At 55.0% G+C, this 20,136-nt stretch overlaps 21 non-coding genes across 21 annotated transcripts; all 21 read right to left on the bottom strand.

Moving 5' to 3' along the window:
* Positions 1-636: 636 nt before the first annotated feature.
* Positions 637-755, bottom strand: LOC126178248 (5S ribosomal RNA). Its single transcript, XR_007536158.1, has one exon. It is a non-coding gene; the product is annotated as a 5S ribosomal RNA (ribosomal RNA).
* Positions 756-1,592: 837 nt separating this feature from the next.
* Positions 1,593-1,711, bottom strand: LOC126177956 (5S ribosomal RNA). Its single transcript, XR_007535878.1, has one exon. It is a non-coding gene; the product is annotated as a 5S ribosomal RNA (ribosomal RNA).
* Positions 1,712-2,546: 835 nt separating this feature from the next.
* LOC126178144 (5S ribosomal RNA) lies at positions 2,547-2,665 on the bottom strand. Its single transcript, XR_007536058.1, has one exon. It is a non-coding gene; the product is annotated as a 5S ribosomal RNA (ribosomal RNA).
* An 836-nt stretch (positions 2,666-3,501) lies between these two features.
* LOC126177957 (5S ribosomal RNA) lies at positions 3,502-3,620 on the bottom strand. Its single transcript, XR_007535879.1, has one exon. It is a non-coding gene; the product is annotated as a 5S ribosomal RNA (ribosomal RNA).
* Positions 3,621-4,455: 835 nt separating this feature from the next.
* On the bottom strand, positions 4,456-4,574 carry LOC126178145 (5S ribosomal RNA). The gene has a single exon (XR_007536059.1). It is a non-coding gene; the product is annotated as a 5S ribosomal RNA (ribosomal RNA).
* Positions 4,575-5,410: 836 nt separating this feature from the next.
* LOC126178082 (5S ribosomal RNA) lies at positions 5,411-5,529 on the bottom strand. The gene has a single exon (XR_007535998.1). It is a non-coding gene; the product is annotated as a 5S ribosomal RNA (ribosomal RNA).
* Positions 5,530-6,364: 835 nt separating this feature from the next.
* LOC126178146 (5S ribosomal RNA) lies at positions 6,365-6,483 on the bottom strand. Its single transcript, XR_007536060.1, has one exon. It is a non-coding gene; the product is annotated as a 5S ribosomal RNA (ribosomal RNA).
* Positions 6,484-7,319: 836 nt separating this feature from the next.
* On the bottom strand, positions 7,320-7,438 carry LOC126177958 (5S ribosomal RNA). The gene has a single exon (XR_007535880.1). It is a non-coding gene; the product is annotated as a 5S ribosomal RNA (ribosomal RNA).
* An 835-nt stretch (positions 7,439-8,273) lies between these two features.
* On the bottom strand, positions 8,274-8,392 carry LOC126178147 (5S ribosomal RNA). Its single transcript, XR_007536061.1, has one exon. It is a non-coding gene; the product is annotated as a 5S ribosomal RNA (ribosomal RNA).
* Positions 8,393-9,228: 836 nt separating this feature from the next.
* Positions 9,229-9,347, bottom strand: LOC126177959 (5S ribosomal RNA). Its single transcript, XR_007535881.1, has one exon. It is a non-coding gene; the product is annotated as a 5S ribosomal RNA (ribosomal RNA).
* Positions 9,348-10,182: 835 nt separating this feature from the next.
* LOC126178148 (5S ribosomal RNA) lies at positions 10,183-10,301 on the bottom strand. The gene has a single exon (XR_007536062.1). It is a non-coding gene; the product is annotated as a 5S ribosomal RNA (ribosomal RNA).
* An 836-nt stretch (positions 10,302-11,137) lies between these two features.
* On the bottom strand, positions 11,138-11,256 carry LOC126177960 (5S ribosomal RNA). The gene has a single exon (XR_007535882.1). It is a non-coding gene; the product is annotated as a 5S ribosomal RNA (ribosomal RNA).
* An 835-nt stretch (positions 11,257-12,091) lies between these two features.
* LOC126178149 (5S ribosomal RNA) lies at positions 12,092-12,210 on the bottom strand. Its single transcript, XR_007536063.1, has one exon. It is a non-coding gene; the product is annotated as a 5S ribosomal RNA (ribosomal RNA).
* Positions 12,211-13,046: 836 nt separating this feature from the next.
* On the bottom strand, positions 13,047-13,165 carry LOC126177961 (5S ribosomal RNA). The gene has a single exon (XR_007535883.1). It is a non-coding gene; the product is annotated as a 5S ribosomal RNA (ribosomal RNA).
* Positions 13,166-14,001: 836 nt separating this feature from the next.
* On the bottom strand, positions 14,002-14,120 carry LOC126178150 (5S ribosomal RNA). The gene has a single exon (XR_007536064.1). It is a non-coding gene; the product is annotated as a 5S ribosomal RNA (ribosomal RNA).
* Positions 14,121-14,956: 836 nt separating this feature from the next.
* Positions 14,957-15,075, bottom strand: LOC126177962 (5S ribosomal RNA). The gene has a single exon (XR_007535884.1). It is a non-coding gene; the product is annotated as a 5S ribosomal RNA (ribosomal RNA).
* Positions 15,076-15,911: 836 nt separating this feature from the next.
* LOC126178151 (5S ribosomal RNA) lies at positions 15,912-16,030 on the bottom strand. The gene has a single exon (XR_007536065.1). It is a non-coding gene; the product is annotated as a 5S ribosomal RNA (ribosomal RNA).
* An 841-nt stretch (positions 16,031-16,871) lies between these two features.
* On the bottom strand, positions 16,872-16,990 carry LOC126178110 (5S ribosomal RNA). The gene has a single exon (XR_007536025.1). It is a non-coding gene; the product is annotated as a 5S ribosomal RNA (ribosomal RNA).
* An 836-nt stretch (positions 16,991-17,826) lies between these two features.
* On the bottom strand, positions 17,827-17,945 carry LOC126177963 (5S ribosomal RNA). The gene has a single exon (XR_007535885.1). It is a non-coding gene; the product is annotated as a 5S ribosomal RNA (ribosomal RNA).
* An 835-nt stretch (positions 17,946-18,780) lies between these two features.
* Positions 18,781-18,899, bottom strand: LOC126178154 (5S ribosomal RNA). Its single transcript, XR_007536067.1, has one exon. It is a non-coding gene; the product is annotated as a 5S ribosomal RNA (ribosomal RNA).
* An 836-nt stretch (positions 18,900-19,735) lies between these two features.
* LOC126177965 (5S ribosomal RNA) lies at positions 19,736-19,854 on the bottom strand. The gene has a single exon (XR_007535887.1). It is a non-coding gene; the product is annotated as a 5S ribosomal RNA (ribosomal RNA).
* Positions 19,855-20,136: the final 282 nt, after the last annotated feature.

Consider the following 20,136-nt stretch of genomic DNA (forward strand, 5'->3'; position numbering starts at 1 on the left):
CTGCTGCTCGTTGCACCCCCTGTCATTCGCTGGGCGCGTGCAGCCTTCGACACTAGCGGAGGACGCATCTTGTCCCTGGTGCTCAGCGGAGGGCCTGTGCGGGGTGCGCCAGTGTCGTGCTGGAGGGCCCACTGGTAGCGATGTGGGCTTCCTCGCCTCGCCTCGCCTCACACCAGGTGTCTGCGTAGTTTGCAGTGCATTCGCACCATTCCTATCCCTGTCCCTGTCCCCGTCCCGACTTGTCCCGACTTTGCTCGACTGCCGCTCGCTGCCGCTCGGGTCGTGGTCCATATGACAGCGCAAGCACGACAAACGTCTGCGGGACGAGACGAGACGAGACGAGACGAGACGACTAAGGAATAAATTCGTGGTTACAAATCAAATTTGGAACTCTACACTCCTACACAACAATAGGCGGTACGTATTTCAGAATTCACCTGCCGATTCGTACTGTTTTGTCGTTTTCAAAGTCTTCTTGGCAAACGTGGTTAGCACATTCTCCCTCAAACTGAGTTAATTACTGCATTTTCGTACCATTACAGTAGTTTAAAAGGCTTAAGGAAGCATCTTTGTCACAACAGAAAGGTAGTTTGAAAATTGGGCTGGCGACATAACAAAAAAAAAAAACAGGAAGGGAGCCAACAGCACCCGGGTTTCCCAGGCGGTCACCCATCCAAGTACTAGCCGGGCCCGATGATGCTTAACTTCGGTGATCGGACGAGAACCGGTGTATTCATCATTGTATGGCCGTTGGCGCTCATCTAATGTAGGAGCACGGCAGAATTCGCGTTCGGCTTTTCTCCCAACACACAAAATGTTAGTTTTCGGCCGCATTTGACGAAAGCGCTTCCTTCCGCAACCGCCAGTTCCTCGAGGACGGCGCGGGGAGGCGCGCCCGGCGTCCCAGCAGAGTGACGGCCGAATTGGCGGGCGCACCGCCGCGTGTGTGAGACGCACTGCTGCTCGTTGCACCCCCTGTCATTCGCTGGGCGCGTGCAGCCTTCGACACTAGCGGAGGACGCATCTTGTCCCTGGTGCTCAGCGGAGGGCCTGTGCGGGGTGCGCCAGTGTCGTGCTGGAGGGCCCACTGGTAGCGATGTGGGCTTCCTCGCCTCGCCTCGCCTCACACCAGGTGTCTGCGTAGTTTGCAGTGCATTCGCACCATTCCTATCCCTGTCCCTGTCCCCGTCCCGACTTGTCCCGACTTTGCTCGACTGCCGCTCGCTGCCGCTCGGGTCGTGGTCCATATGACAGCGCAAGCACGACAAACGTCTGCGGGACGAGACGAGACGAGACGAGACGAGACGACTAAGGAATAAATTCGTGGTTACAAATCAAATTTGGAACTCTACACTCCTACACAACAATAGGCGGTACGTATTTCAGAATTCACCTGCCGATTCGTACTGTTTTGTCGTTTTCAAAGTCTTCTTGGCAAACGTGGTTAGCACATTCTCCCTCAAACTGAGTTAATTACTGCATTTTCGTACCATTACAGTAGTTTAAAAGGCTTAAGGAAGCATCTTTGTCACAACAGAAAGGTAGTTTGAAAATTGGGCTGGCGACATAACAAAAAAAAAAAACAGGAAGGGAGCCAACAGCACCCGGGTTTCCCAGGCGGTCACCCATCCAAGTACTAGCCGGGCCCGATGATGCTTAACTTCGGTGATCGGACGAGAACCGGTGTATTCATCATGGTATGGCCGTTGGCCCTCATCTAATGTAGGAGCACGGCAGAATTCGCGTTCCGCTTTTCTCCCAACACACAAAATGTTAGTTTTCGGCCGCATTTGACGAAAGCGCTTCCTTCCGCAACCGCCAGTTCCTCGAGGGCGGCGCGGGGAGGCGCGCCCGGCGTCCCAGCAGAGTGACGACCGAATTGGCGGGCGCACCGCCGCGTGTGTGAGACGCACTGCTGCTCGTTGCACCCCCTGTCATTCGCTGGGCGCGTGCAGCCTTCGACACTAGCGGAGGACGCATCTTGTCCCTGGTGTTCAGCGGAGGGCCTGTGCGGGGTGCGCCAGTGTCGTGCTGGAGGGCCCACTGGTAGCGATGTGGGCTTCCTCGCCTCGCCTCGCCTCACACCAGGTGTCTGCGTAGTTTGCAGTGCATTCGCACTATTCCTATCCCTGTCCCTGTCCCCGTCCCGACTTGTCCCGACTTTGCTCGACTGCCGCTCGCTGCCGCTCGGGTCGTGGTCCATATGACAGCGCAAGCACGACAAACGTCTGCGGGACGAGACGAGACGAGACGAGACGAGACGACTAAGGAATAAATTCGTGGTTACAAATCAAATTTGGAACTCTACACTCCTACACAACAATAGGCGGTGACGTATTTCAGAAATCACCTGCCGATTCGTACTGTTTTGTCGTTTTCAAAGTCTTCTTGGCAAACTTGGTTAGCACATTCTCCCTCAAACTGAGTTAATTACTGCATTTTCGTACCATTACAGTAGTTTAAAAGGCTTAAGGAAGCATCTTTGTCACAACAGAAAGGTAGTTTGAAAATTGGACTGGCGACATAACAAAAAAAAACAGGAAGGGAGCCAACAGCACCCGGGTTTCCCAGGCGGTCACCCATCGAAGTACTAGCCGGGCCCGATGATGCTTATCTTCGGTGATCGGACGAGAACCGGTGTATTCATCATGGTATGGCCGTTGGCGCTCATCTAATGTAGGAGCACGGCAGAATTCGCGTTCCGCTTTTCTCCCAACACACAAAATGTTAGTTTTCGGCCGCATTTGACGAAAGCGCTTCCTTCCGCAACCGCCAGTTCCTTGAGGACGGCGCGGGGAGGCGCGCCCGGCGTCCCAGCAGAGTGACGGCTGAATTGGCGGGCGCACCGCCGCGTGTGTGAGACGCACTGCTGCTCGTTGCACCCCCTGTCATTCGCTGGGCGCGTGCAGCCTTCGACACTAGCGGAGGACGCATCTTGTCCCTGGTGCTCAGCGGAGGGCCTGTGCGGGGTGCGCCAGTGTCGTGCTGTAGGGCCCACTGGTAGCGATGTGGGCTTCCTCGCCTCGCCTCGCCTCACACCAGGTGTCTGCGTAGTTTGCAGTGCATTCGCACCATTCCTATCCCTGTCCCTGTCCCCGTCCCGACTTGTCCCGACTTTGCTCGACTGCCGCTCGCTGCCGCTCGGGTCGTGGTCCATATGACAGCGCAAGCACGACAAACGTCTGCGGGACGAGACGAGACGAGACGAGACGAGACGACTAAGGAATAAATTCGTGGTTACAAATCAAATTTGGAACTCCACACTCCTACACAACAATAGGCGGTACGTATTTCAGAATTCACCTGCCGATTCGTACTGTTTTGTCGTTTTCAAAGTCTTCTTGGCAAACGTGGTTAGCACATTCTCCCTCAAACTGAGTTAATTACTGCATTTTCGTACCATTACAGTAGTTTAAAAGGCTTAAGGAAGCATCTTTGTCACAACAGAAAGGTAGTTTGAAAATTGGGCTGGCGACATAACAAAAAACATAACAGGAAGGGAGCCAACAGCACCCGGGTTTCCCAGGCGGTCACCCATCCAAGTACTAGCCGGGCCCGATGATGCTTAACTTCGGTGATCGGACGAGAACCGGTGTATTCATCATGGTATGGCCGTTGGCCCTCATCTAATGTAGGAGCACGGCAGAATTCGCGTTCGGCTTTTCTCCCAACACACAAAATGTTAGTTTTCGGCCGCATTTGACGAAAGCGCTTCCTTCCGCAACCGCCAGTTCCTCGAGGACGGCGCGGGGAGGCGCGCCCGGCGTCCCAGCAGAGTGACGACCGAATTGGCGGGCGCACCGCCGCGTGTGTGAGACGCACTGCTGCTCGTTGCACCCCCTGTCATTCGCTGGGCGCGTGCAGCCTTCGACACTAGCGGAGGACGCATCTTGTCCCTGGTGTTCTGCGGAGGGCCTGTGCGGGGTGCGCCAGTGTCGTGCTGGAGGGCCCACTGGTAGCGATGTGGGCTTCCTCGCCTCGCCTCGCCTCACACCAGGTGTCTGCGTAGTTTGCAGTGCATTCGCACTATTCCTATCCCTGTCCCTGTCCCCGTCCCGACTTGTCCCGACTTTGCTCGACTGCCGCTCGCTGCCGCTCGGGTCGTGGTCCATATGACAGCGCAAGCACGACAAACGTCTGCGGGACGAGACGAGACGAGACGAGACGAGACGACTAAGGAATAAATTCGTGGTTACAAATCAAATTTGGAACTCTACACTCCTACACAACAATAGGCGGTGACGTATTTCAGAAATCACCTGCCGATTCGTACTGTTTTGTCGTTTTCAAAGTCTTCTTGGCAAACTTGGTTAGCTCATTCTCCCTCAAACTGAGTTAATTACTGCATTTTCGTACCATTACAGTAGTTTAAAAGGCTTAAGGAAGCATCTTTGTCACAACAGAAAGGTAGTTTGAAAATTGGACTGGCGACATAACAAAAAAAAACAGGAAGGGAGCCAACAGCACCCGGGTTTCCCAGGCGGTCACCCATCGAAGTACTAGCCGGGCCCGATGATGCTTATCTTCGGTGATCGGACGAGAACCGGTGTATTCATCATGGTATGGCCGTTGGCGCTCATCTAATGTAGGAGCACGGCAGAATTCGCGTTCCGCTTTTCTCCCAACACACAAAATGTTAGTTTTCGGCCGCATTTGACGAAAGCGCTTCCTTCCGCAACCGCCAGTTCCTTGAGGACGGCGCGGGGAGGCGCGCCCGGCGTCCCAGCAGAGTGACGGCTGAATTGGCGGGCGCACCGCCGCGTGTGTGAGACGCACTGCTGCTCGTTGCACCCCCTGTCATTCGCTGGGCGCGTGCAGCCTTCGACACTAGCGGAGGACGCATCTTGTCCCTGGTGCTCAGCGGAGGGCCTGTGCGGGGTGCGCCAGTGTCGTGCTGTAGGGCCCACTGGTAGCGATGTGGGCTTCCTCGCCTCGCCTCGCCTCACACCAGGTGTCTGCGTAGTTTGCAGTGCATTCGCACCATTCCTATCCCTGTCCCTGTCCCCGTCCCGACTTGTCCCGACTTTGCTCGACTGCCGCTCGCTGCCGCTCGGGTCGTGGTCCATATGACAGCGCAAGCACGACAAACGTCTGCGGGACGAGACGAGACGAGACGAGACGAGACGACTAAGGAATAAATTCGTGGTTACAAATCAAATTTGGAACTCCACACTCCTACACAACAATAGGCGGTACGTATTTCAGAATTCACCTGCCGATTCGTACTGTTTTGTCGTTTTCAAAGTCTTCTTGGCAAACGTGGTTAGCACATTCTCCCTCAAACTGAGTTAATTACTGCATTTTCGTACCATTACAGTAGTTTAAAAGGCTTAAGGAAGCATCTTTGTCACAACAGAAAGGTAGTTTGAAAATTGGGCTGGCGACATAACAAAAAACATAACAGGAAGGGAGCCAACAGCACCCGGGTTTCCCAGGCGGTCACCCATCCAAGTACTAGCCGGGCCCGATGATGTTTAACTTCGGTGATCGGACGAGAACCGGTGTATTCATCATGGTATGGCCGTTGGCCCTCATCTAATGTAGGAGCACGGCAGAATTCGCGTTCGGCTTTTCTCCCAACACACAAAATGTTAGTTTTCGGCCGCATTTGACGAAAGCGCTTCCTTCCGCAACCGCCAGTTCCTCGAGGACGGCGCGGGGAGGCGCGCCCGGCGTCCCAGCAGAGTGACGACCGAATTGGCGGGCGCACCGCCGCGTGTGTGAGACGCACTGCTGCTCGTTGCACCCCCTGTCATTCGCTGGGCGCGTGCAGCCTTCGACACTAGCGGAGGACGCATCTTGTCCCTGGTGTTCTGCGGAGGGCCTGTGCGGGGTGCGCCAGTGTCGTGCTGGAGGGCCCACTGGTAGCGATGTGGGCTTCCTCGCCTCGCCTCGCCTCACACCAGGTGTCTGCGTAGTTTGCAGTGCATTCGCACTATTCCTATCCCTGTCCCTGTCCCCGTCCCGACTTGTCCCGACTTTGCTCGACTGCCGCTCGCTGCCGCTCGGGTCGTGGTCCATATGACAGCGCAAGCACGACAAACGTCTGCGGGACGAGACGAGACGAGACGAGACGAGACGACTAAGGAATAAATTCGTGGTTACAAATCAAATTTGGAACTCTACACTCCTACACAACAATAGGCGGTGACGTATTTCAGAAATCACCTGCCGATTCGTACTGTTTTGTCGTTTTCAAAGTCTTCTTGGCAAACTTGGTTAGCTCATTCTCCCTCAAACTGAGTTAATTACTGCATTTTCGTACCATTACAGTAGTTTAAAAGGCTTAAGGAAGCATCTTTGTCACAACAGAAAGGTAGTTTGAAAATTGGACTGGCGACATAACAAAAAAAAACAGGAAGGGAGCCAACAGCACCCGGGTTTCCCAGGCGGTCACCCATCGAAGTACTAGCCGGGCCCGATGATGCTTATCTTCGGTGATCGGACGAGAACCGGTGTATTCATCATGGTATGGCCGTTGGCGCTCATCTAATGTAGGAGCACGGCAGAATTCGCGTTCCGCTTTTCTCCCAACACACAAAATGTTAGTTTTCGGCCGCATTTGACGAAAGCGCTTCCTTCCGCAACCGCCAGTTCCTCGAGGACGGCGCGGGGAGGCGCGCCCGGCGTCCCAGCAGAGTGACGGCTGAATTGGCGGGCGCACCGCCGCGTGTGTGAGACGCACTGCTGCTCGTTGCACCCCCTGTCATTCGCTGGGCGCGTGCAGCCTTCGACACTAGCGGAGGACGCATCTTGTCCCTGGTGCTCAGCGGAGGGCCTGTGCGGGGTGCGCCAGTGTCGTGCTGTAGGGCCCACTGGTAGCGATGTGGGCTTCCTCGCCTCGCCTCGCCTCACACCAGGTGTCTGCGTAGTTTGCAGTGCATTCGCACCATTCCTATCCCTGTCCCTGTCCCCGTCCCGACTTGTCCCGACTTTGCTCGACTGCCGCTCGCTGCCGCTCGGGTCGTGGTCCATATGACAGCGCAAGCACGACAAACGTCTGCGGGACGAGACGAGACGAGACGAGACGAGACGACTAAGGAATAAATTCGTGGTTACAAATCAAATTTGGAACTCCACACTCCTACACAACAATAGGCGGTACGTATTTCAGAATTCACCTGCCGATTCGTACTGTTTTGTCGTTTTCAAAGTCTTCTTGGCAAACGTGGTTAGCACATTCTCCCTCAAACTGAGTTAATTACTGCATTTTCGTACCATTACAGTAGTTTAAAAGGCTTAAGGAAGCATCTTTGTCACAACAGAAAGGTAGTTTGAAAATTGGGCTGGCGACATAACAAAAAACATAACAGGAAGGGAGCCAACAGCACCCGGGTTTCCCAGGCGGTCACCCATCCAAGTACTAGCCGGGCCCGATGATGCTTAACTTCGGTGATCGGACGAGAACCGGTGTATTCATCATGGTATGGCCGTTGGCCCTCATCTAATGTAGGAGCACGGCAGAATTCGCGTTCGGCTTTTCTCCCAACACACAAAATGTTAGTTTTCGGCCGCATTTGACGAAAGCGCTTCCTTCCGCAACCGCCAGTTCCTCGAGGACGGCGCGGGGAGGCGCGCCCGGCGTCCCAGCAGAGTGACGACCGAATTGGCGGGCGCACCGCCGCGTGTGTGAGACGCACTGCTGCTCGTTGCACCCCCTGTCATTCGCTGGGCGCGTGCAGCCTTCGACACTAGCGGAGGACGCATCTTGTCCCTGGTGTTCTGCGGAGGGCCTGTGCGGGGTGCGCCAGTGTCGTGCTGGAGGGCCCACTGGTAGCGATGTGGGCTTCCTCGCCTCGCCTCGCCTCACACCAGGTGTCTGCGTAGTTTGCAGTGCATTCGCACTATTCCTATCCCTGTCCCTGTCCCCGTCCCGACTTGTCCCGACTTTGCTCGACTGCCGCTCGCTGCCGCTCGGGTCGTGGTCCATATGACAGCGCAAGCACGACAAACGTCTGCGGGACGAGACGAGACGAGACGAGACGAGACGACTAAGGAATAAATTCGTGGTTACAAATCAAATTTGGAACTCTACACTCCTACACAACAATAGGCGGTGACGTATTTCAGAAATCACCTGCCGATTCGTACTGTTTTGTCGTTTTCAAAGTCTTCTTGGCAAACTTGGTTAGCTCATTCTCCCTCAAACTGAGTTAATTACTGCATTTTCGTACCATTACAGTAGTTTAAAAGGCTTAAGGAAGCATCTTTGTCACAACAGAAAGGTAGTTTGAAAATTGGACTGGCGACATAACAAAAAAAAACAGGAAGGGAGCCAACAGCACCCGGGTTTCCCAGGCGGTCACCCATCGAAGTACTAGCCGGGCCCGATGATGCTTATCTTCGGTGATCGGACGAGAACCGGTGTATTCATCATGGTATGGCCGTTGGCGCTCATCTAATGTAGGAGCACGGCAGAATTCGCGTTCCGCTTTTCTCCCAACACACAAAATGTTAGTTTTCGGCCGCATTTGACGAAAGCGCTTCCTTCCGCAACCGCCAGTTCCTTGAGGACGGCGCGGGGAGGCGCGCCCGGCGTCCCAGCAGAGTGACGGCTGAATTGGCGGGCGCACCGCCGCGTGTGTGAGACGCACTGCTGCTCGTTGCACCCCCTGTCATTCGCTGGGCGCGTGCAGCCTTCGACACTAGCGGAGGACGCATCTTGTCCCTGGTGCTCAGCGGAGGGCCTGTGCGGGGTGCGCCAGTGTCGTGCTGTAGGGCCCACTGGTAGCGATGTGGGCTTCCTCGCCTCGCCTCGCCTCACACCAGGTGTCTGCGTAGTTTGCAGTGCATTCGCACCATTCCTATCCCTGTCCCTGTCCCCGTCCCGACTTGTCCCGACTTTGCTCGACTGCCGCTCGCTGCCGCTCGGGTCGTGGTCCATATGACAGCGCAAGCACGACAAACGTCTGCGGGACGAGACGAGACGAGACGAGACGAGACGACTAAGGAATAAATTCGTGGTTACAAATCAAATTTGGAACTCCACACTCCTACACAACAATAGGCGGTACGTATTTCAGAATTCACCTGCCGATTCGTACTGTTTTGTCGTTTTCAAAGTCTTCTTGGCAAACGTGGTTAGCACATTCTCCCTCAAACTGAGTTAATTACTGCATTTTCGTACCATTACAGTAGTTTAAAAGGCTTAAGGAAGCATCTTTGTCACAACAGAAAGGTAGTTTGAAAATTGGGCTGGCGACATAACAAAAAACATAACAGGAAGGGAGCCAACAGCACCCGGGTTTCCCAGGCGGTCACCCATCCAAGTACTAGCCGGGCCCGATGATGCTTAACTTCGGTGATCGGACGAGAACCGGTGTATTCATCATGGTATGGCCGTTGGCCCTCATCTAATGTAGGAGCACGGCAGAATTCGCGTTCGGCTTTTCTCCCAACACACAAAATGTTAGTTTTCGGCCGCATTTGACGAAAGCGCTTCCTTCCGCAACCGCCAGTTCCTCGAGGACGGCGCGGGGAGGCGCGCCCGGCGTCCCAGCAGAGTGACGACCGAATTGGCGGGCGCACCGCCGCGTGTGTGAGACGCACTGCTGCTCGTTGCACCCCCTGTCATTCGCTGGGCGCGTGCAGCCTTCGACACTAGCGGAGGACGCATCTTGTCCCTGGTGTTCTGCGGAGGGCCTGTGCGGGGTGCGCCAGTGTCGTGCTGGAGGGCCCACTGGTAGCGATGTGGGCTTCCTCGCCTCGCCTCGCCTCACACCAGGTGTCTGCGTAGTTTGCAGTGCATTCGCACTATTCCTATCCCTGTCCCTGTCCCCGTCCCGACTTGTCCCGACTTTGCTCGACTGCCGCTCGCTGCCGCTCGGGTCGTGGTCCATATGACAGCGCAAGCACGACAAACGTCTGCGGGACGAGACGAGACGAGACGAGACGAGACGACTAAGGAATAAATTCGTGGTTACAAATCAAATTTGGAACTCTACACTCCTACACAACAATAGGCGGTGACGTATTTCAGAAATCACCTGCCGATTCGTACTGTTTTGTCGTTTTCAAAGTCTTCTTGGCAAACTTGGTTAGCTCATTCTCCCTCAAACTGAGTTAATTACTGCATTTTCGTACCATTACAGTAGTTTAAAAGGCTTAAGGAAGCATCTTTGTCACAACAGAAAGGTAGTTTGAAAATTGGACTGGCGACATAACAAAAAAAAACAGGAAGGGAGCCAACAGCACCCGGGTTTCCCAGGCGGTCACCCATCGAAGTACTAGCCGGGCCCGATGATGCTTATCTTCGGTGATCGGACGAGAACCGGTGTATTCATCATGGTATGGCCGTTGGCGCTCATCTAATGTAGGAGCACGGCAGAATTCGCGTTCCGCTTTTCTCCCAACACACAAAATGTTAGTTTTCGGCCGCATTTGACGAAAGCGCTTCCTTCCGCAACCGCCAGTTCCTTGAGGACGGCGCGGGGAGGCGCGCCCGGCGTCCCAGCAGAGTGACGGCTGAATTGGCGGGCGCACCGCCGCGTGTGTGAGACGCACTGCTGCTCGTTGCACCCCCTGTCATTCGCTGGGCGCGTGCAGCCTTCGACACTAGCGGAGGACGCATCTTGTCCCTGGTGCTCAGCGGAGGGCCTGTGCGGGGTGCGCCAGTGTCGTGCTGTAGGGCCCACTGGTAGCGATGTGGGCTTCCTCGCCTCGCCTCGCCTCACACCAGGTGTCTGCGTAGTTTGCAGTGCATTCGCACCATTCCTATCCCTGTCCCTGTCCCCGTCCCGACTTGTCCCGACTTTGCTCGACTGCCGCTCGCTGCCGCTCGGGTCGTGGTCCATATGACAGCGCAAGCACGACAAACGTCTGCGGGACGAGACTAGACGAGACGAGACGAGACGACTAAGGAATAAATTCGTGGTTACAAATCAAATTTGGAACTCCACACTCCTACACAACAATAGGCGGTACGTATTTCAGAATTCACCTGCCGATTCGTACTGTTTTGTCGTTTTCAAAGTCTTCTTGGCAAACGTGGTTAGCACATTCTCCCTCAAACTGAGTTAATTACTGCATTTTCGTACCATTACAGTAGTTTAAAAGGCTTAAGGAAGCATCTTTGTCACAACAGAAAGGTAGTTTGAAAATTGGGCTGGCGACATAACAAAAAACATAACAGGAAGGGAGCCAACAGCACCCGGGTTTCCCAGGCGGTCACCCATCCAAGTACTAGCCGGGCCCGATGATGCTTAACTTCGGTGATCGGACGAGAACCGGTGTATTCATCATGGTATGGCCGTTGGCCCTCATCTAATGTAGGAGCACGGCAGAATTCGCGTTCGGCTTTTCTCCCAACACACAAAATGTTAGTTTTCGGCCGCATTTGACGAAAGCGCTTCCTTCCGCAACCGCCAGTTCCTCGAGGACGGCGCGGGGAGGCGCGCCCGGCGTCCCAGCAGAGTGACGACCGAATTGGCGGGCGCACCGCCGCGTGTGTGAGACGCACTGCTGCTCGTTGCACCCCCTGTCATTCGCTGGGCGCGTGCAGCCTTCGACACTAGCGGAGGACGCATCTTGTCCCTGGTGTTCTGCGGAGGGCCTGTGCGGGGTGCGCCAGTGTCGTGCTGGAGGGCCCACTGGTAGCGATGTGGGCTTCCTCGCCTCGCCTCGCCTCACACCAGGTGTCTGCGTAGTTTGCAGTGCATTCGCACTATTCCTATCCCTGTCCCTGTCCCCGTCCCGACTTGTCCCGACTTTGCTCGACTGCCGCTCGCTGCCGCTCGGGTCGTGGTCCATATGACAGCGCAAGCACGACAAACGTCTGCGGGACGAGACGAGACGAGACGAGACGAGACGACTAAGGAATAAATTCGTGGTTACAAATCAAATTTGGAACTCTACACTCCTACACAACAATAGGCGGTGACGTATTTCAGAAATCACCTGCCGATTCGTACTGTTTTGTCGTTTTCAAAGTCTTCTTGGCAAACTTGGTTAGCTCATTCTCCCTCAAACTGAGTTAATTACTGCATTTTCGTACCATTACAGTAGTTTAAAAGGCTTAAGGAAGCATCTTTGTCACAACAGAAAGGTAGTTTGAAAATTGGACTGGCGACATAACAAAAAAAAACAGGAAGGGAGCCAACAGCACCCGGGTTTCCCAGGCGGTCACCCATCGAAGTACTAGCCGGGCCCGATGATGCTTATCTTCGGTGATCGGACGAGAACCGGTGTATTCATCATGGTATGGCCGTTGGCGCTCATCTAATGTAGGAGCACGGCAGAATTCGCGTTCCGCTTTTCTCCCAACACACAAAATGTTAGTTTTCGGCCGCATTTGACGAAAGCGCTTCCTTCCGCAACCGCCAGTTCCTTGAGGACGGCGCGGGGAGGCGCGCCCGGCGTCCCAGCAGAGTGACGGCTGAATTGGCGGGCGCACCGCCGCGTGTGTGAGACGCACTGCTGCTCGTTGCACCCCCTGTCATTCGCTGGGCGCGTGCAGCCTTCGACACTAGCGGAGGACGCATCTTGTCCCTGGTGCTCAGCGGAGGGCCTGTGCGGGGTGCGCCAGTGTCGTGCTGTAGGGCCCACTGGTAGCGATGTGGGCTTCCTCGCCTCGCCTCGCCTCACACCAGGTGTCTGCGTAGTTTGCAGTGCATTCGCACCATTCCTATCCCTGTCCCTGTCCCCGTCCCGACTTGTCCCGACTTTGCTCGACTGCCGCTCGCTGCCGCTCGGGTCGTGGTCCATATGACAGCGCAAGCACGACAAACGTCTGCGGGACGAGACGAGACGAGACGAGACGAGACGACTAAGGAATAAATTCGTGGTTACAAATCAAATTTGGAACTCCACACTCCTACACAACAATAGGCGGTACGTATTTCAGAATTCACCTGCCGATTCGTACTGTTTTGTCGTTTTCAAAGTCTTCTTGGCAAACGTGGTTAGCACATTCTCCCTCAAACTGAGTTAATTACTGCATTTTCGTACCATTACAGTAGTTTAAAAGGCTTAAGGAAGCATCTTTGTCACAACAGAAAGGTAGTTTGAAAATTGGGCTGGCGACATAACAAAAAACATAACAGGAAGGGAGCCAACAGCACCCGGGTTTCCCAGGCGGTCACCCATCCAAGTACTAGCCGGGCCCGATGATGCTTAACTTCGGTGATCGGACGAGAACCGGTGTATTCATCATGGTATGGCCGTTGGCCCTCATCTAATGTAGGAGCACGGCAGAATTCGCGTTCGGCTTTTCTCCCAACACACAAAATGTTAGTTTTCGGCCGCATTTGACGAAAGCGCTTCCTTCCGCAACCGCCAGTTCCTCGAGGACGGCGCGGGGAGGCGCGCCCGGCGTCCCAGCAGAGTGACGACCGAATTGGCGGGCGCACCGCCGCGTGTGTGAGACGCACTGCTGCTCGTTGCACCCCCTGTCATTCGCTGGGCGCGTGCAGCCTTCGACACTAGCGGAGGACGCATCTTGTCCCTGGTGTTCTGCGGAGGGCCTGTGCGGGGTGCGCCAGTGTCGTGCTGGAGGGCCCACTGGTAGCGATGTGGGCTTCCTCGCCTCGCCTCGCCTCACACCAGGTGTCTGCGTAGTTTGCAGTGCATTCGCACTATTCCTATCCCTGTCCCTGTCCCCGTCCCGACTTGTCCCGACTTTGCTCGACTGCCGCTCGCTGCCGCTCGGGTCGTGGTCCATATGACAGCGCAAGCACGACAAACGTCTGCGGGACGAGACGAGACGAGACGAGACGAGACGACTAAGGAATAAATTCGTGGTTACAAATCAAATTTGGAACTCTACACTCCTACACAACAATAGGCGGTGACGTATTTCAGAAATCACCTGCCGATTCGTACTGTTTTGTCGTTTTCAAAGTCTTCTTGGCAAACTTGGTTAGCTCATTCTCCCTCAAACTGAGTTAATTACTGCATTTTCGTACCATTACAGTAGTTTAAAAGGCTTAAGGAAGCATCTTTGTCACAACAGAAAGGTAGTTTGAAAATTGGACTGGCGACATAACAAAAAAAAAACAGGAAGGGAGCCAACAGCACCCGGGTTTCCCAGGCGGTCACCCATCGAAGTACTAGCCGGGCCCGATGATGCTTATCTTCGGTGATCGGACGAGAACCGGTGTATTCATCATGGTATGGCCGTTGGCGCTCATCTAATGTAGGAGCACGGCAGAATTCGCGTTCCGCTTTTCTCCCAACACACAAAATGTTAGTTTTCGGCCGCATTTGACGAAAGCGCTTCCTTCCGCAACCGCCAGTTCCTTGAGGACGGCGCGGGGAGGCGCGCCCGGCGTCCCAGCAGAGTGACGGCTGAATTGGCGGGCGCACCGCCGCGTGTGTGAGACGCACTGCTGCTCGTTGCACCCCCTGTCATTCGCTGGGCGCGTGCAGCCTTCGACACTAGCGGAGGACGCATCTTGTCCCTGGTGCTCAGCGGAGGGCCTGTGCGGGGTGCGCCAGTGTCGTGCTGTAGGGCCCACTGGTAGCGATGTGGGCTTCCTCGCCTCGCCTCGCCTCACACCAGGTGTCTGCGTAGTTTGCAGTGCATTCGCACCATTCCTATCCCTGTCCCTGTCCCCGTCCCGACTTGTCCCGACTTTGCTCGACTGCCGCTCGCTGCCGCTCGGGTCGTGGTCCATATGACAGCGCAAGCACGACAAACGTCTGCGGGACGAGACGAGACGAGACGAGACGAGACGACTAAGGAATAAATTCGTGGTTACAAATCAAATTTGGAACTCCACACTCCTACACAACAATAGGCGGTACGTATTTCAGAATTCACCTGCCGATTCGTACTGTTTTGTCGTTTTCAAAGTCTTCTTGGCAAACGTGGTTAGCACATTCTCCCTCAAACTGAGTTAATTACTGCATTTTCGTACCATTACAGTAGTTTAAAAGGCTTAAGGAAGCATCTTTGTCACAACAGAAAGGTAGTTTGAAAATTGGGTTGGCGACATAACAAAAAACATAACAGGAAGGGAGCCAACAGCACCCGGGTTTCCCAGGCGGTCACCCATCCAAGTACTAGCCGGGCCCGATGATGCTTAACTTCGGTGATCGGACGAGAACCGGTGTATTCATCATGGTATGGCCGTTGGCCCTCATCTAATGTAGGAGCACGGCAGAATTCGCGTTCGGCTTTTCTCCCAACACACAAAATGTTAGTTTTCGGCCGCATTTGACGAAAGCGCTTCCTTCCGCAACCGCCAGTTCCTCGAGGACGGCGCGGGGAGGCGCGCCCGGCGTCCCAGCAGAGTGACGACCGAATTGGCGGGCGCACCGCCGCGTGTGTGAGACGCACTGCTGCTCGTTGCACCCCCTGTCATTCGCTGGGCGCGTGCAGCCTTCGACACTAGCGGAGGACGCATCTTGTCCCTGGTGTTCTGCGGAGGGCCTGTGCGGGGTGCGCCAGTGTCGTGCTGGAGGGCCCACTGGTAGCGATGTGGGCTTCCTCGCCTCGCCTCGCCTCACACCAGGTGTCTGCGTAGTTTGCAGTGCATTCGCACTATTCCTATCCCTGTCCCTGTCCCCGTCCCGACTTGTCCCGACTTTGCTCGACTGCCGCTCGCTGCCGCTCGGGTCGTGGTCCATATGACAGCGCAAGCACGACAAACGTCTGCGGGACGAGACGAGACGAGACGAGACGAGACGACTAAGGAATAAATTCGTGGTTACAAATCAAATTTGGAACTCTACACTCCTACACAACAATAGGCGGTGACGTATTTCAGAAATCACCTGCCGATTCGTACTGTTTTGTCGTTTTCAAAGTCTTCTTGGCAAACTTGGTTAGCTCATTCTCCCTCAAACTGAGTTAATTACTGCATTTTCGTACCATTACAGTAGTTTAAAAGGCTTAAGGAAGCATCTTTGTCACAACAGAAAGGTAGTTTGAAAATTGGACTGGCGACATAACAAAAAAAAAACAGGAAGGGAGCCAACAGCACCCGGGTTTCCCAGGCGGTCACCCATCGAAGTACTAGCCGGGCCCGATGATGCTTATCTTCGGTGATCGGACGAGAACCGGTGTATTCATCATGGTATGGCCGTTGGCGCTCATCTAATGTAGGAGCACGGCAGAATTCGCGTTCCGCTTTTCTCCCAACACACAAAATGTTAGTTTTCGGCCGCATTTGACGAAAGCGCTTCCTTCCGCAACCGCCAGTTCCTTGAGGACGGCGCGGGGAGGCGCGCCCGGCGTCCCAGCAGAGTGACGGCTGAATTGGCGGGCGCACCGCCGCGTGTGTGAGACGCACTGCTGCTCGTTGCACCCCCTGTCATTCGCTGGGCGCGTGCAGCCTTCGACACTAGCGGAGGACGCATCTTGTCCCTGGTGCTCAGCGGAGGGCCTGTGCGGGGTGCGCCAGTGTCGTGCTGTAGGGCCCACTGGTAGCGATGTGGGCTTCCTCGCCTCGCCTCGCCTCACACCAGGTGTCTGCGTAGTTTGCAGTGCATTCGCACCATTCCTATCCCTGTCCCTGTCCCCGTCCCGACTTGTCCCGACTTTGCTCGACTGCCGCTCGCTGCCGCTCGGGTCGTGGTCCATATGACAGCGCAAGCACGACAAACGTCTGCGGGACGAGACGAGACGAGACGAGACGAGACGACTAAGGAATAAATTCGTGGTTACAAATCAAATTTGGAACTCCACACTCCCACACAACAATAGGCGGTACGTATTTCAGAATTCACCTGCCGATTCGTACTGTTTTGTCGTTTTCAAAGTCTTCTTGGCAAACGTGGTTAGCACATTCTCCCTCAAACTGAGTTAATTACTGCATTTTCGTACCATTACAGTAGTTTAAAAGGCTTAAGGAAGCATCTTTGTCACAAAAGAAAGGTAGTTTGAAAATTGGGCTGGCGACATAAAAAAAAAAAAAAAAAAACAGGAATTGAGCCAACAGCACCCGGGTTTCCCAGGCGGTCACCCATCCAAGTACTAGCCGGGCCCGATGATGCTTATCTTCGGTGATCGGACGAGAACCGGTGTATTCATCATGGTATGGCCGTTGGCGCTCATCTAATGTAGGAGCACGGCAGAATTCGCGTTCCGCTTTTCTCCCAACACACAAAATGTTAGTTTTCGGCCGCATTTGACAAAAGCGCTTCCTTCCGCAACCGCCAGTTCCTTGAGGACGGCGCGGGGAGGCGCGCCCGGCGTCCCAGCAGAGTGACGGCTGAATTGGCGGGCGCACCGCCGCGTGTGTGAGACGCACTGCTGCTCGTTGCACCCCCTGTCATTCGCTGGGCGCGTGCAGCCTTCGACACTAGCGGAGGACGCATCTTGTCCCTGGTGCTCAGCGGAGGGCCTGTGCGGGGTGGGCCAGTGTCGTGCTGGAGGGCCCACTGGTAGCGATGTGGGCTTCCTCGCCTCGCCTCGCCTCACACCAGGTGTCTGCGTAGTTTGCAGTGCATTCGCACCATTCCTATCCCTGTCCCTGTCCCCGTCCCGACTTGTCCCGACTTTGCTCGACTGCCGCTCGCTGCCGCTCGGGTCGTGGTCCATATGACAGCGCAAGCACGACAAACGTCTGCGGGACGAGACGAGACGAGACGAGACGAGACGACTAAGGAATAAATTCGTGGTTACAAATCAAATTTGGAACTCCACACTCCTACACAACAATAGGCGGTACGTATTTCAGAATTCACCTGCCGATTCGTACTGTTTTGTCGTTTTCAAAGTCTTCTTGGCAAACGTGGTTAGCACATTCTCCCTCAAACTGAGTTAATTACTGCATTTTCGTACCATTACAGTAGTTTAAAAGGCTTAAGGAAGCATCTTTGTCACAACAGAAAGGTAGTTTGAAAATTGGGCTGGCGACATAACAAAAAACATAACAGGAAGGGAGCCAACAGCACCCGGGTTTCCCAGGCGGTCACCCATCCAAGTACTAGCCGGGCCCGATGATGCTTAACTTCGGTGATCGGACGAGAACCGGTGTATTCATCATGGTATGGCCGTTGGCCCTCATCTAATGTAGGAGCACGGCAGAATTCGCGTTCGGCTTTTCTCCCAACACACAAAATGTTAGTTTTCGGCCGCATTTGACGAAAGCGCTTCCTTCCGCAACCGCCAGTTCCTCGAGGACGGCGCGGGGAGGCGCGCCCGGCGTCCCAGCAGAGTGACGACCGAATTGGCGGGCGCACCGCCGCGTGTGTGAGACGCACTGCTGCTCGTTGCACCCCCTGTCATTCGCTGGGCGCGTGCAGCCTTCGACACTAGCGGAGGACGCATCTTGTCCCTGGTGTTCTGCGGAGGGCCTGTGCGGGGTGCGCCAGTGTCGTGCTGGAGGGCCCACTGGTAGCGATGTGGGCTTCCTCGCCTCGCCTCGCCTCACACCAGGTGTCTGCGTAGTTTGCAGTGCATTCGCACTATTCCTATCCCTGTCCCTGTCCCCGTCCCGACTTGTCCCGACTTTGCTCGACTGCCGCTCGCTGCCGCTCGGGTCGTGGTCCATATGACAGCGCAAGCACGACAAACGTCTGCGGGACGAGACGAGACGAGACGAGACGAGACGACTAAGGAATAAATTCGTGGTTACAAATCAAATTTGGAACTCTACACTCCTACACAACAATAGGCGGTGACGTATTTCAGAAATCACCTGCCGATTCGTACTGTTTTGTCGTTTTCAAAGTCTTCTTGGCAAACTTGGTTAGCTCATTCTCCCTCAAACTGAGTTAATTACTGCATTTTCGTACCATTACAGTAGTTTAAAAGGCTTAAGGAAGCATCTTTGTCACAACAGAAAGGTAGTTTGAAAATTGGACTGGCGACATAACAAAAAAAAACAGGAAGGGAGCCAACAGCACCCGGGTTTCCCAGGCGGTCACCCATCGAAGTACTAGCCGGGCCCGATGATGCTTATCTTCGGTGATCGGACGAGAACCGGTGTATTCATCATGGTATGGCCGTTGGCGCTCATCTAATGTAGGAGCACGGCAGAATTCGCGTTCCGCTTTTCTCCCAACACACAAAATGTTAGTTTTCGGCCGCATTTGACGAAAGCGCTTCCTTCCGCAACCGCCAGTTCCTTGAGGACGGCGCGGGGAGGCGCGCCCGGCGTCCCAGCAGAGTGACGGCTGAATTGGCGGGCGCACCGCCGCGTGTGTGAGACGCACTGCTGCTCGTTGCACCCCCTGTCATTCGCTGGGCGCGTGCAGCCTTCGACACTAGCGGAGGACGCATCTTGTCCCTGGTGCTCAGCGGAGGGCCTGTGCGGGGTGCGCCAGTGTCGTGCTGTAGGGCCCACTGGTAGCGATGTGGGCTTCCTCGCCTCGCCTCGCCTCACACCAGGTGTCTGCGTAGTTTGCAGTGCATTCGCACCATTCCTATCCCTGTCCCTGTCCCCGTCCCGACTTGTCCCGACTTTGCTCGACTGCCGCTCGCTGCCGCTCGGGTCGTGGTCCATATGACAGCGCAAGCACGACAAACGTCTGCGGGACGAGACGAGACGAGACGAGACGAGACGACTAAGGAATAAATTCGTGGTTACAAATCAAATTTGGAACTCCACACTCCTACACAACAATAGGCGGTACGTATTTCAGAATTCACCTGCCGATTCGTACTGTTTTGTCGTTTTCAAAGTCTTCTTGGCAAACGTGGTTAGCACATTCTCCCTCAAACTGAGTTAATTACTGCATTTTCGTACCATTACAGTAGTTTAAAAGGCTTAAGGAAGCATCTTTGTCACAACAGAAAGGTAGTTTGAAAATTGGGCTGGCGACATAACAAAAAACATAACAGGAAGGGAGCCAACAGCACCCGGGTTTCCCAGGCGGTCACCCATCCAAGTACTAGCCGGGCCCGATGATGCTTAACTTCGGTGATCGGACGAGAACCGGTGTATTCATCATGGTATGGCCGTTGGCCCTCATCTAATGTAGGAGCACGGCAGAATTCGCGTTCGGCTTTTCTCCCAACACACAAAATGTTAGTTTTCGGCCGCATTTGACGAAAGCGCTTCCTTCCGCAACCGCCAGTTCCTCGAGGACGGCGCGGGGAGGCGCGCCCGGCGTCCCAGCAGAGTGACGACCGAATTGGCGGGCGCACCGCCGCGTGTGTGAGACGCACTGCTGCTCGTTGCACCCCCTGTCATTCGCTGGGCGCGTGCAGCCTTCGACACTAGCGGAGGACGCATCTTGTCCCTGGTG

This window comes from Schistocerca cancellata, chromosome 3, assembly GCF_023864275.1.
Source record: "Schistocerca cancellata isolate TAMUIC-IGC-003103 chromosome 3, iqSchCanc2.1, whole genome shotgun sequence".
NCBI lineage: Eukaryota > Metazoa > Arthropoda > Insecta > Orthoptera > Acrididae > Schistocerca > Schistocerca cancellata.